Source organism: Pieris rapae, chromosome 17 (genome assembly GCF_905147795.1).
Source record: "Pieris rapae chromosome 17, ilPieRapa1.1, whole genome shotgun sequence".
Taxonomy (NCBI): domain Eukaryota; kingdom Metazoa; phylum Arthropoda; class Insecta; order Lepidoptera; family Pieridae; genus Pieris; species Pieris rapae.
In genome coordinates, this window is record NC_059525.1 from 4,604,366 (window position 1) to 4,619,585 (window position 15,220).

The following is a 15,220-nucleotide window of genomic DNA, read 5'->3' on the forward strand; positions in this document are numbered from 1 at the left end:
GTTATGTTAATAAAAGACAATACTATTTGTTGCAATAATTTTCTTTTATTTCGAAGAACACAACTAATCTAAAACTTCATAATACAATCAAGTTTTATTTCTACATAGTAATAAGATAATGAGCCGGACATAAAATTATCGATATTCATATTAACACACATCCGTATGTAATCTTTGGCTTTGATTTAATCACTATAAAACACAATCCAGGACAAAGTGGCTATAGATAAAGTAAAACCTACGGAGAGTATATTATGTGTATCATTGTGTAACTGAAATACAAAAAATTGTTAATACATTTCTAGCATCTATAGCGGTAAAATAAATTATAAAAATGCGAAAACGACATATGCCTAAATTAAAAAAAGACGTTACAAAAAAAATTGCAAAATGATTTTATAATCTGTTACAAAATACAGGTTAAAGTTTTGGTTTCATCTGTGGTAGTGACTTTTGCATGCGCGATGATGTTAGGTTTTGGCGCCATTTTTACCGTATAATATGTATTACTAGCGACCCGCCCCGGCTTCGCACAGGTGCAATGCTGATACAAAATACTCTACAGATAATCTGTGAACGTTGTATATAAAATGTGGGTTATCCATAAGAGATAGACATATACCATCACGGACTTTTCTGTAGACCTTTTCAATGTGTACAATACTTAGTACATTATTTTGATACAACTTGTAGGGTTCAGCCTGCGTTGGCAATGTAAGCGGAAAAATGTAATTATTTACGACATCATTAGAAACCTCAAAAATAACAGTACTTCTCCACTATTTAATGGATGTTATTATGTAACATATAAACCTTCCTCTTGAATCACTCTATCTATTAAAAAAAACGCATCAAACTCCGTTGCGTAGTTTCAAAGATTTAAGCATACAAAGGGACATAGGGACAGAGAAAGCGACTTTGTTTTATACTATGTAGTGATGTACTCTGAATTTCGGTGGTAGGTAATTTCGAATTACCTACCACCTATTCACTCACATATAATTCTGGTGAAAAATTATCAATTTTAGAGGTATTTATGATTAAAACTGTTGGATTTCAATCTACTTCTAGTATCTTCGTAACGTTGACCAAATATAAGTACAATACACAGAACTCATTGTAAAATACTCCACGTTAAAACAATTATAGACATTATGACTTTCGGAAGCGGATATTTGAATACGCGAATATTAATGGGACACTTAATTGTCGACCAATAATAATCCAGCGTTTTATAAAACGACAATAAACCGTTAGTTTTCTGTTATTTTAGTGGTTAAGCGTACTTTTTTGATCATGGCATCATTATGGAAATGGATTTCCTTATAATATTTGGTCGTGATGTAAAAAAGATACCCCGAAATTGACAACGGGTGCGTCATACACTGAAATAAAAAAAACTACAAACAAAAACAACAGATGATCTAGATTAGTGTAAAAAAAGTTTATTTCTGAGTTTATTTATTATACCTTAATTGTTTAATCCATTTTTTCACTACAAACAAATATCCCTGTTCTGATCTCAAACATAGGTAGTATAAGCCTCAATACTGTATATTGAATGTTTTTAAATAATAAAAGATATATATCTTTGCAAAAACGTGTCAAGATACTTTTTGCCTATTTGAGCATAATTGTATGTTTATGAATAGGTTTAAACCGCTAAGGGCCCAATTCAGTCAATAATTCAGAAAAAGTGTGCTGATTCTTAAAGGCCGGTATCACACTCGCGAGTCTTATAAAATTGTTTTTAAGTTGTTATAGTGGTAGTTACTAATTAGTGATACTGCCGCCACACATTGCCATAAGACTCGCTCGCTTTGTAGACCACTGTATGTATGTATGTTTACAAAAATAACTAGTGTGAACCGTTAGACAAGTTTGAATCTAAATACGTACGTGATATGACAATATTATGTGAATATAAAATAGACGCTAATACGCGTTTAGTATTAAAATATTCCCTTTTTGTAAAACCATAAACATAATGTATTTAACATGATAATGTTCTAAGATGATTACGAAACTATGTTACAAACAATAAAAACCATTAGCGCTACAACCTGTGGTAATAACTATTCATTTCTGCTCCGTGATATATGTTCTATACAAGGCGATGAGCCTGTTTTGCTTGAAACATATCATAAGGCACATACCAGTTTCAATCTGAGCAATCCACAGCCGGTGGTCAAACGCCCGAACTCAGAATTGAGATTGAGTCATTTTAGGAAAATAAACTAACGCCCGAAACCAATAATTTATCCACAATCTCAGATTGAAAACAATCTGAGGTCCAAACGTGACAGTCGAACGATCTCCTTTCTGCATCACATTAGCCAAACATTAACTAAAAAACAATCCATTTTTGGCGACAGATAGAATGCAATCTCTTCGCTCTTTACACTCATATTTGATAATCAATATAAACCAAATAAAGTAAATAAAACCGTATAAATAATATTAAAATATACATATGTTTGAAACATATCAAAAAGCTTTTTAATTACTTATTTTAAAAACTGGTGTAAGTTAAAATCTTAGGATATTGGCACAGTTGATCTTCATTTCCGACCTACCATGGAATAGCTTGTATCGACAGATGGGTATTACAATCGGTCGTTTAGTTATTGGCACACTTTTATCAATATTTAGATTAAGATGTCTACCTCGGATGGTCAAAAATGGATTGTGATATGTTTATTGGGTTTGGACGTAAATGTATAATATTTTTTTTTTAGTAACAAAAAACTAGTACTTTTTTAGTAATTGTATTATAAAAGTTAAGTATATAGATATACTACGATAACTATATAATATTAATGGTAATTACAGCACAGTGTTGGCCTAGTGGCTTCAGGTTATAGGTTCGATCCCCAGCTGTGCATCAATGGACTTTTCATATAACATCGTGGGGAAACCGGCTTGCCGGATCTAAGCATGTCGACTGTCGACGGCGTGTGCACAAAAGGCGTACTCGCTTTAGACTGAGGTCTGATATATTATTATGAAATATTTACAGAAATCTGGAGCACAGGCCAAAACATTGTTCGGCCCACTGATTATTTAAAAAGAGATAATACAGAGACAAATAAATACTCACATATTCATACCCTTCTTTTTGTTTATTTAAAAAAATATTAAATAGTTTAAAGAAGTTTCGAAAATCAAATTTAACAGATAATCTTTATCTTAATTCTATGAATAACACGTTATCAAATAAAATCGCGTACCTGTACGGGTTATACGCACACACGTTAAATAATAATTATATGCAAACTCGTGGAATTTTTTCTTGGAACAGGAGGTCATCAGGTTACGGCATCTTAAATTAACTAAACATTTTGTTTTATCTTAGTTCTAAGAAGACGTGTTTGCCCAATGATGAATAAGATATTGAATTGCTTGAACGAAGCTCGAAGTAAGGCTAAATGGATTTATCTATACTGAACTTCTTATTAAGCATAAAGAAGAAAGATTTTGTTTCAATCAATTACTCATTCTCGTGGAAACGAAACGCTCAAGTTTCTTACGACTGAACATTAATTTGATAATAATATTGCTCGGGATTATACAAATTAGCACCATTTAGTATGTACCATATACTGTTTCAGGTTTAATTAGTTGTTATAAAAACAGAATAATTTTCATCAACTCAAAACCGTTTAAACGATGGATTTCGCAAATTGATTCCAGACTTATTTAGATTCTCAAACCGTACATAGCTTTAAATAGTCATTATTAAAAAAAAACATTAAATGTCTATTTCTTGCTTGGTCGCAGCCCTAACTCATTTACGTACTGTCATATGAAAAATTATAACGTAACGACTGCGTAGCGATAATATATCGATGTCCGTGAGATTAATGTCAAATGTTCTTATCGAACAACATCATTATTATCTGATTGTGATACACTGAACGATTAGTACTGAACCTTGATTGTACATTTTAAAATATTGTGTATACTAATTAAAATTCAACACGACTATATTATCGTGTGCGGTCCTGTCACAAATAGCTTTATGTACTTCTTCCCTTCAGCGGACGTGTGCCGCGTGATAACACACAGTTTACCGAAAGTCATTCACCGGGAGTTTACGGTTCGAATACTAGCGAAACATCCTTCAGCTTGAAGACAGAGACCGCCGAGGGTATGTATATATCTCTGAAACGATTTAAATATGTTGGTAAATAGGAAAAGCGAACCTAAGCGAGTTTACGGAAAAACAACAGATAAAAATTTATATCTAAGTAAATAATAAAAACAAGCATGAAAAAGAAGAAAGAATACCTTGTTCTATAAGATACATAAACATATTAGTTTATATTACACATCAAAGGTCATATTCTGTCCTTCCGTAATGGATGCTACTTGTGTCTGAAGCCTTCTCAGTATTTCTGGTCTCAGGACAAAACCAATTCAATTGATAGTGTTTAATTTTCGTTTTTTTATTTATTTAAATAATAGTAAAGTAAATATATACTAAAATAGTTTATGTAAAGAATCTAAACAAAAGAAGTTTAAGAATATATTTTCATAAAATTTTCTTTCATTTCTAATTTTAATATATAAAATGCTGACGACTGAATAGTTGCATAATAATATGACCGTACATAGGGTATAATAATACTAACATTGACCTCATTATCATAAATTAAAATGCCCTATTATTCAACTTAGTACATCGAATGTGTTAATAGTGTCGAATTATAAGTACAATTCAACTATCGAAAATCAAATCATAGCGTGTTTAATTACGATTTCAAAGTTATTTTTAGTTCATCAATAGCAAAGAAAAAAACAGTAGAACTAAAACCTTTATAGCTCTGGGCTTCAGGTTTTTGTATCTGTTTCTTGATAATTTCAACGTTAAGTTTAGGTCAGAGGCAAGCCAGTTGTCTCGCGATGTTTTTATTCACCGCTCGAGCATAATGGCGCATACAGAAAGTCTTTTGGTGCCCAGCCGGCGATCGAACCTACGCCCTCAAGGATGAGAGTCGCAATTCCGCAGCTGAGAGTGCCGTTCGTATTATATTATCATTATTGACCTACCATTGCACATATCTTTATGGGAGACTACGGCTGTATTTTTTTATATAATAGGGGGCGAGCCTGCGGGACGCCCAAAAAGGGCAGTCATTGCTTAGACATCTTGCTTATGCTTATTGCATAGACATCCATTCTTACTGGGTGCGTTGCGTGCCTTTAAGGGAGTATATATGTTAATATATTTTCCAATTAATGCAATAATGTTATGATATATAGTTTTGAATGAAATACTTCGTTATACATAACAAAGTTTAGTTTGATATACATACGAAAATTAATAGATTTTTAATTGTTTTATTGGTAACTTATAAAGTATTTTGTATAAATATAATTAAATTGTAAGTGTATTTTTGTAAAACGTACATATTATTGTGAGTACCTACAATTTATGTTCTTTTCAATAAAAGAGCTTTATACCCCGGCACAGGTGTCTTTTACTAAAACAGGACCCGTTCTAAAAACATAAATGCATGTACATATAACGAAACGCATTTTTGTACAATTTGTGAAAAATACTAAGGAAAGCTTAGGCTAGTGTCGACGTTAACATCGCCTTCACTTCAAATTCTGGCAGAATACGAAGAGTTCGAATTCTGGCAGAATACGAAGACTTGATCACCAGATGTCATTCCAATTGCCATTTGCATTAAGTCCTGGTACACCGTTGGCAAAAAGTAACAATATTGTATCAGCACAAATACTCCTGCAACACGGATGCTGTACCGTTACTCTATTGTCTAGTCCGCACAGAGCATTAACACTTGACTCTCGTATACCGCTATTGATACAATTCAAATTATCGTCTTCCGTTTGAATTCGATTGTGTTGAGCAGATATATAAGCAATTCAAAGCAAGCAATGAAAAATTCAAGCCTAATATGTTCATATTATTGGATTCTACCGAACGAAACCTAATTGGTGATTACATCACATTGTTTTTGTATATTTATTATGTTTTTTTTAAAGTCAGGGTCACGAATATATGATTGTTGACAGTATTGTTAGCGTCTGTATGAGCTATAATTTGCTTTTTTAACACATTAAAAATTATGATTTCATGTAAAATCACTAAAAACGTGTATTACACTAAAACTAAGGGAACTAAATAGTTTCTTATGCATGAAATCAGTCTTATCACTACAATATAATATATGTCGACTTGTAGGTTAAAAATACTTTGAAGCACGCAATTCTTGTAGTATTTTAGATAAGAGTTATGAGTGTATTTATTTTATTATTGGATGAATAACGTTACGGTTAAATGGGGGGTGGGGGGGTGAAGAATCTCCAAAACAATGCGTGACGTCATACTTGAACGCTCCCTATCGTAGTCAGGTGTATTATATAGTAAGATCTGCGCGCACATTGCAACTTGGTTAGCAAAGCACCACTCACGCGAGCAATACAAATAATTAACGAAATTTCTATGGAGGTATACCTATTTGTTTGTACACTGGCTGAGTTCACAAGATTGCTATATTGTTAGTTATAAAATATAGGCATATAAGTATAATTTTTAATGGTGTGGGTATTATTTCGGCGTACTATCGAATTAGTTGTAACTGTTAAGGTATAATAATGTAGTGGAATAAATAAATTTTACACGAATAATTTTTGTATAAGTTTGATTCTCCACCTCTTTTACAATATTATGTATAAGTTAGAGAACGACAAGTCTTTGAATAATTTGCCCATCTCGTTAGCGAACGTTCACGCGATATTTTGCCTGTCGGTGTTGCCAATCACAATCACCAATCAATCAATTCTCTAGATTCTCGTCGCCCCTAAACTACGAAATGATGCGTTTAGGTATATTAAACTTTATGAATATGGCAAAATTTGTAAACTAAGGCTTGGCACATCAATAGTGGCACATATCAAAATAAATGGAAATGTTCATTACACAGTTACATAGAGTAAAACTTTTATACAATACAATGTACTGAGTTTGCCAATGTACAAAGCTGCGACACATACGAACAAATTAACAAACGCACAAGATTCTTAATTAAACAGGCTACAATTGTTTTACGAAAACTGTCAACAATGTTTGAAGTCATATGTAATTAAAATGGCGTTGTTTTATTAAAGACACTTCAATGTTCATTTCTACTAGTATTATAGTTTTGTTCAGTTACTAGCAGTGTATGAAATAATACCAAAAATGTGTCGGTCGTGTTTACCTTTTGTTTTAAATGGAATTCTATGTTAATTTGTAATATTGGCAAATTACACTACAAAAATATAGCTGTCTCTAGATGAACGTTTAAATACTGTGTTTTAATCAATACAATATTTGTTTTTCTTTTACTTATAAAAGTATACTGAACAGTGCCATAGATTGAGTTAAAATTTAGGTAATGCAATATGCCATCTTGTTATCTCCCAATGTTACGATGAAAGACATAAACATCACTGGGTACGTCAACTATAAATCACTACAAGAGGAGGATTTTAGTTTTTAAAAAAAAAATTTTAAAGGTTTATATAGGGTTTCATAGTAAGCCTGATTGCCTAGTTTTAATGTTTAGTGCATTTTAAAACATACAGCAAATAAGACTTACTACGAAATCTCAGTCACAATAAAATCAATATTTTTAATATTAATATTGTTTTTAGGTTCTGTACCCGTCTTATGCCGAACGATGTTTGCGCTACGCTATTGAGAGAACTAAATCTAACTTATTTATGTATTTATTTAATTATAAGAAATCTTACACCTTATACATTTTATAAGATAATACAGAAAGGAAAAACAGATTTCATAGATAAACAATATATGTATATGAAACAGGAAACAAGCACGTACAACTTGCACAGAAAATCCTTGGGCTACTGGAAGTTATGGACTACGGCCACAACCTAACTGATTACTACATATTTAGTTGCTTTATTCAAATTCCGTGATTTGTTTGAATTAAGGCCTATCTTTCTAAGATTAGTCCAACACCAACTTATCACTAAACTTTGAACTTACGGGTTAATCCTTTGGGTCTATCAATAACCCAGGGGCCAGGTGCCTGACAGCACTACTGATATGTCGGCTTAACTTCGACAAGGTAAACCTACTTTAAGTTTACTCAACGGGGAATATCTAAGCTTTGTAAAGATTTCCTGTTGTTAATACTTTTACATAAAGGTGCTGAAATATTTATAAACTTTCCAAGAGAGTTCTTATTAGAAGCAGCAGCGACGTTCTATGTACCGTGATACCTTTCAAAGTATTGGTCCGAGATTTTATTCTTTACATGATTATTTCTTTATTAACAAGCACATTACACCACTTTACAGATGACACAGACAGACAAATGAGAAATAATAACTCGATGTCATTTGTTTCATTAGAATCGCAACACCACGCAATATCATAGACATCATACATGGCCTAAAAGTCTAGATACCAGGCCATAAACTCCAAAAAAAAAAATAGACATCATACAGGTTGTAAGATGTCAATGTATAAAGTCAATTAGTCAGTAGGTATGGGTTGCTCTTAGATCGGCGCCTGCGAGGGACGTGTGCTCTGTTTGTTTAAAATTTAAAGTAAAAGTTTCGGACGACGGTAGTGACTCAAATTTTAATTATAACTCGCGTTGAATCTGCAACATATATATTAAGTTAAAAATTTACGTCGATTACACACGTCATTTGATAAGATACTTTTGATATATAGTTAATATGGTTATTGTTATCTCTAGAAACAGAAAGCGTAAACATAATTTAGTTTGCAATATCTTATCTGATAAGCCGGTTCAGGAAAATGACATAAAATGTATAATATTTAGAATAGTTCAAATCAATAACAAAAAAATATAACAACGAAAATTGTTATATTTTTGGCTGGATAATAAATAATTTTTTTTATTTTATTTTTATTTTATTTATTTATAGAGTTTAACTATTTCATAAGTTACAATATATGTCCCAATAATTTGATATTATATTTTGTAGTTGTAGTTGTAGTTAGTTGCACTGTTCATTAATACTATAATTATTAATCTACAATTAATGATAAAATGGTCTTTTACTAACCTTCTATTATTTTAGTAAACGAACGTTAATTGTACAGATACACAAAAGATAAATTAAAAAAATATCTTTGTGTGTCATTCGATAAATATATCGCTAACCAATATGGGTAAATCCCCGTAACGGTCACGCCACAATTTATAATAAACTTCAAAATGAAGTAAGCACAACTATAAGAGCATTTAACCAGCAAAAGAGAATGGAAGTCAAAGCGTGCTTCAAGCCATTAACTTGAAAAGTCAAAAACCCCAACAAGAGAGACAAAACATTTTTTAGTTTAAGCTGTCCGTGCTAAATTGCTTTGACTTCAAGCGAAACTCACTAATCCAGCTCGTAGGATAAGGACAATTAACGTGCTTGTTAATGAGTTTTTTATTCTTATACAGCTGAAGTAGGTCTTTTGGCACAATGTTAGCAAACAAAAGAGTTATAAACGAAATTTATCTTATCATTAAATGACTATCTTAATATATATAAATCTGTCACGATGTGTATCTCTGTCACGATGTTTGTCCGCGATGGACTCCTAAACTTCTTACCGGTTTTAAATTAAATTGGCAGTCTGGTCTAACTTAAGAGATATGATAGCTTTGATCTTTAATTATAGTCGCAATTTTATTTTATTGGAAATTATTTGTTTATTATTTTATACAATTCTAACAGATGGCGCTGTGTTAAAGGCAACTACGTTTCACATAAGTTCTCCTTCCGTTTCCCTTGAAGAGTTTATTACTATGTAATATAACAAAAACCTTAGCCACAGACAGCAACGCTTGGCCGAGTCTGCTAGTAGGTGATCAGCCTCTGTGCCTGAAATATGCCATCGACTTTTTGAGTCTAAGACAAGTCGCTTTCATCACGATTCTAGAATAGATCCTAGAAAGAAAGTCCATTGGTGTACATCCGGGGTCCTACCTCAGATTGAGGTGTCTTTCAAACTACACTAATTGCTAAATTATTAACTATAGAATTTATATATATATATATATATATATATTCAATAATCATAATATCTATATGTTATATTAATTTAATAGCAAAATACAAAATCATCGGTTGAAACCTCTGCCTTACAAACAATTTGTATGATTCAACACATGGCGATTTCTTGCCAGTTTTTTTGCCCGCTCAACGCCCTGCGGTATGACTTGCGAACTGGTAGTAAATGTAAATTTTGATTTAATTTACTTAACTGTTCTGTTGACGTTTACAAGAGTACTTGGTTACCTATACATAAATAAAGTTTATTTGAGTTTGAAACGCTTATGAAATTAATAATTAAAAACTCCATTTTTAATACCAATAAATACAATACTTTGAATTAGAAATAATCTGTATAAATAAAGATAAAACGGTTAGTAGCGATAATTAGGGCATTTAATTATGAAGAAAATAATCATTAAGTACTTACATTTAATTAATAGCCTGAGACTGATTAACTTATTATAAAAGATAATTGGAATTATATATACAGATTAATTAGAATTTGAATTTAGACTAGTTTAAAAATTGCGTTTTTAAGAAATCTTAAATGTGTTTCGGGTTTTATCACACGCTAACCTAGGCTGAAATTATTCTATGATTGTGAATTAAAGTCATACTTTTAATTGCTTTTATATTTAAAATATTGCTCGCTAAGCTAAGAATTGTATTTAAGTACGTTTATAACGAATTGACTCAAAATTACTTGACCGATTTTAAAAATTCTTTCAACATTTGATTGCCACATTATCACTGATTATATAATACTATTATTATTGCAAGAAAAAAATAAGTTTATATATTCTAAACCTCAGTGAAATCTTTTTAATTTATTTAATTATCCGTTGATGTCATTTATTCTGTTATTTAATTATAAGTCCCGTACACAAAAGGAGCCAGCGATAGACTATTGCTAAATACATTATTATTTCGATATTAGCAGACCCGACAGATGTTGTCCTGCATGATATTTCAAGCGATTAGCATATCAAACAAAGTATGAGAGTACCAAGTGCAGTGCCATCTACCGGCCTAATTTATGAATCTTAACCATCCAACCATATCAATAAAAAACATTCAAATCGATTCAGCCGTTTAAAAGGAGTTCAGTGACATACACGCGTTCAGCAGAATTGTCTTATTGTCTTGAATATCTTTATATATTATATGTACTTATATATATATAAAGATATTATATACCTACATATTGGCTCATACAGTTTATTGACTCTCCTTCTAAAAGTTTTTTGATGTAGTGTACTAATCTAGTTATATAACTAAAGTCTATTACATATTTTACCTTTTTCAAATAAATTTATTGACTATTATTTTAATTAATTTATCAACATAATTTTCTTACATCATCTAACGATATTTGCAGCACGCATTCTGTCAATGTTATGTCAAACGCCATAAGATTACATCAAAAAAGTTTGAATTGTATGGTGGTTAAGCAAAACTGCACGTTTTTTCTAAAATATTTAAAAAATAAATGTCCGCCCGTGCAACGCTGGGATGGGCCGCTAGTCTTTGATAATATGATGTTAAACACATATTATATCTTAGTGATTTAAATTAATAATGTAACCGATTTTTTAAAGTATTTCTTGTTTATTGTTCTCGTACGTTGTACGAAATTTTTCAGACGCTATGTGATTTGGCGTTGAAGCCTAGGCATGTTTTCTTTATGACTGTCGTAAAATTTCATATCTCGCACTCATTTGTTATATTAATTCATAACCTTGAACATGTTTCCCTCTTCAGTAATACCATGTTTGTAATATATGTGTAAAAATTATAGTTACCGGTGAGGGTATATCTATACATGCCCTCACATTCAATGTCAAAATTTAGGGTAAGAATAAGGGACAACTATAGCGCTAAGTATGACTCCCGTTTGTCAAATCGGGACGTAGTGGTTCTTGGGTTAAGTTTCGACTGTGAATCTCTCACACACATTATCTTTATAAAAGGTCGTAATTTAAAAGATATATGGACGGAGAAAATACTTTTATTAAGAAACGTATTCCAATAGAGGAAGGTAGTATTTAGGTTGGTTTCCATGGACGGTAACCTTAAACAGTGCTTTAAATATTTTAGTTAACGCAATCTTTCAATTATTTAGAAACGTGTTTAGGATTCAATAATAATAATATAACAATAATCAATCAGTAATAATACCTTAAACCTGCCTTAAACCTGATGTTTTACTATGTAGTTTCTATCGAAAATGTATATACATATATATTATGTATATAGAAGTTTTAGTGTATTGTGTGACTGACTGAACTCGTTGCTAAACGTACATACCATATAAACCTGGAATAGATTCCAGGAAGGCTTATAATTATTTCTTATTCTTAGGTACAGCAAGATATACTTACGATAAAAGGAAAATTACCAACCAAATAGATGCAAAAGTTTGCCCATAGCCCCAATTCGGGGCTATAGTATGCAGTTAAGATTGTAGGTTATCTTGTGTAGGTCAATATTATGGGACAGTACTATATAACAGTAGATTAAAGTCAATCTTACAAAATAATAATAACTATGCCAAAACATTCGACGTTTAATTCATTATTCCATTAACTAATATTAAATATATAAGATATTCAAGATATTGTTGTTAATTTTAAAACTAAGTTCAAGATTTGATTTACATGAGCGATACCGGATCATAAAAACACTGATAAACCATGATCAATTAAGTGATAAGACGTTTTTTTACCTCTATTAAGGAATGTTGAATGATGAATGATGATTAAATAAATTAAGCAATGGCCTTATACAGGTACTTATTAGTGTACTCACAATGGTTAAAAGCCGGTAACTTGAAATCCACTAATTCGAAAGGATATGACGTAAATGTAATAAAACTTTATTTACACAGAACAGTTGCACTTTATGCTAATATTACACTAAAAATTACCACTTATTATAGTCATTTTGCACAAAAAACGATAATCATCACTCCGAAAAGTTTAAATTATTTCGAATCGAAACGTGATCGCTAACGGCGCACTTACACAACCAACACCTATGGCGATCTCTCGCGGACTGACTTGAGACTACATAGTTCGCTATTCGCCTTCGAATTTCAAATCGCGAATATATTGTGTTGCCAGTTAAACAGTTTTCATTTCCACTAAGCAGTCATTATAGTTCAGATCGGAATAGAAAAATATAACAATGATAGTTTATTCACACCCAATGAAATATAGAATAATCTCCTGGGTGGCTTAGCGGTTACCGCATCGGCACGTGGCACATTACTTACAACTTAGGCACAATGCCCAACTTAAGTTCAATGCCCAGCGAAAAGCAAAGTAATAATATCATATTGGCAGGCACAGAAAATTTAGAACTTGCCTTTGATCATTCTGTACAGAATGAGTATTTTATTTTCAATGTATTATATATAGAATATTAATTTAATGTTTATATTAACACTGTAATATAAAAAATAATTAGGAAGGCAACGAGTAAAAATCGCTTTTTATAGAACGGGCAGGAGGCTCACCTGATGTTAAGTGATACCGCCGCCCATGGACACTCTCAATGCCAGAGGGCTCGCGAATGCGTTGCCGGCCTTTTAAGATTTGGTACGCTCTTTTCTTGAAGGACTTTAAGTCGAATTGGATCAGAAATACTTCAGTGGACAGCTCCAAAAAATGGTGGTGCGCGGGAAAAACTGCCTTGAAAAACGCGCAGTTGTGGAACGGCGGACGTCGAGGTGGTACGGGTGGAATTTCTTTCTGGAAAAGACAAAAAATACTAAAGAGTAGAATATTTTTTTGTTTCACAATCGTGCCAAGGCAAGCCGAGCGCGTAACTTGAGTTTGAAATTTCACATCAGTTTGTTTATTATGTATTCCTATTTTAGGTATAATGAAAATGAGTTTATTTTAGTTAATTCGACTTAGGGTCCTTCAAGAAAAGAGCGTACCAATTCTTAAAAGGCCGGCAACGCACTCGCGAGCCCTCTGGCATTGAGGGTGTCCATGGGCGGCGGTATCACTTAACATCAGGTGAGCCTCCTGCCCGTTTGCCCCCTGTTCTATAAAAAAAAAAAAAAAAAAAAGTGTTAAATAAGATGAAGGCTTAATTTTGTGGATTCTGTGTTTCTAATAAATGTAATTTTCTCCGCAATCCGCGAAACAGTTTACTTATTCATACCATGCCAGTTTCGACATACAAGTAATTGGCGTACAGGATTAGAGTAAATATAACATATTTCGTTTTAATAATAAATGTATTATTATTTTTTCCATACAAGAGTCTTTTCTCCGACTTCGATTTTGTTCCCTTTGTAGTTGACTCTTGGGCCGTGGTGTGCAAGTGAAGAGGCGCTAATTAAAGATTTAAGTTGGCGCCTGGTGACTCCAGAGCTAACACTTTCCTGGATCAACGAATAAGTATCGCAATACAGCGAGAAAATGCTGCCAGCGTCAAAGGTACACTCCCACTGGGACCAAACTTTTTAAATTTGTTTATAATTTTATTAATTTTGAATGATTTTTATTATTACTATGCCGGTTCATAAAATTGTAAATACTGTATATTTGTTTGTTGTGATTACTAATAAAGATATTCTAGACTTTTGTTTCAATATTAATATTCTTATTGAATACTCCTGCTTGCTTCATATAAGCAATCTTTGCGGTCACTTCACTTGAGTACTTTGCTAGTTATACCACGAAGGTAACTTGAAACCTGCCAAGGTATTATTAAATTATAATCAAAAACATTAATTATCAAGTAATTTACGATCTATGAAAAATTTTGTAGTAACAATTTGAGAAGCTGAATTATAAGATATAGATTTCATTACTTTGTTTTTTTTTAATGTAATAGGGGGGCAAACGAGCCTGCGGGACGCCCAAAAAGGCAGTCATCGCAGCCCATAGACACTCATTTTAGTGGGTGTCTATGGGCTACTTCAGACCAGTCATCCCAACGTTGGACCTACGCCCCACACCCTTTGGTTGATTTTATGCCCTGTAACCCCTACTTAGGGCACAGGGCGTCTCCATCGCGTTCGAACTTGAGCCTCGCTTGAAGTCATTCCGGCTCTATTTGCCTCGTCTGCAACTGTACGGCGCCAGGTTTGCTTGGGACGGCCACGCTTCCGATTTCCTTGCAGATCCCAATCAAGCGCCTG

At 32.5% G+C, this 15,220-nt stretch overlaps 1 protein-coding gene across 2 annotated transcripts in view; it reads right to left on the bottom strand.

Moving 5' to 3' along the window:
* Positions 1-13,132, bottom strand: part of LOC110993956 (angiotensin-converting enzyme) — a 129,276-nt gene extending 116,144 nt beyond the window's left edge. For both annotated transcript variants that reach the window (XM_045631885.1, XM_045631884.1), the window contains exon 1: positions 12,871-13,132. The gene's annotated coding sequence lies outside the window, so the exon portion shown is untranslated. The remainder of the gene's footprint in view (positions 1-12,870) is intronic.
* Between the last annotated feature and the right edge of the window lie 2,088 nt (positions 13,133-15,220).